Below are 869 nucleotides of genomic sequence, written 5' to 3'. Positions count from 1 at the left end.
ACGGCGCCGCAGTCCCCACGGGAGCCCAAGCCTGAATCCTTCCCTCAGGCGCGGCCCGCCGAGAGAAGTTCGACGAGGCTGCGGGTGGGGCAGGGGCCGAGGCGGCGGTTACCGGGTAGAGGTAGAGCACCGCTCCCACTAGCGCCAGCAAGAAAGTAACGGCGAAGATCGCGAAATCCAACATGGTCCTTCCGCCCCGGGAGCCACGTCTCGGATCCTCAGCTCGGGCAGCAGTGTCTCCGCCTGGCAGGGCCCGAGGAATGAGCGTGTGGGCGGGGCCGCCAGGACGCTGAGGCCAATGGGAGGCCGGGGGCGTGGCTATGGAGGTGGTCCCGGAGCGGCAGGGAGAGCAATGGAGTACCGAGGCGCCGAGGCGTGGTTGCGCGCGCGGTGCTCAGTGCGAGGCAAAGAGAGGCAAAGAGTCAGAGGTCACAACTGAGGCGGGAATCGCGGAGGCCGGGGTTTCACCACACTCGCGCAACGTGAGGACCGAGCTGCGGGCGAAGGCAGAACTGAGCCTTCTGAGGGACGTTGGGAGTTACCATTCCTCTGTCCCGACCAACACTGTCCCTCAAAGAATTTAAGATTAGAATCTCTAAACCAAGAAATCTGCAAGTGTGGTGCAAGGACCGGCCGCACCCACGTGGCTGGGGAACGCGTTAAAAAGGCAGATTCCCCGGCCTGGCGCGGTGGCTCACGCCTACAATCTCAGCGCTTTAGGAGGCCAAGGTGGGAGTATAGCTTGAGTCCAGGAGATCGAATCACTCTGGGAAACTTAGCGAAGACTTCGTCTCTACAAAAACTTAATTGGGCCGGGCTCGGTGGCTCAGCCTGTAATCCCGCGCCTTGGGAGGCCGAGGTGAGTGGAT

Source organism: Carlito syrichta, unplaced genomic scaffold (assembly GCF_000164805.1).
Source record: "Carlito syrichta isolate Samal-C Ts95f unplaced genomic scaffold, Tarsius_syrichta-2.0.1 Scaffold315782, whole genome shotgun sequence".
NCBI lineage: Eukaryota > Metazoa > Chordata > Mammalia > Primates > Tarsiidae > Carlito > Carlito syrichta.
Note: the sequence above shows the minus strand (reverse complement) of the source record.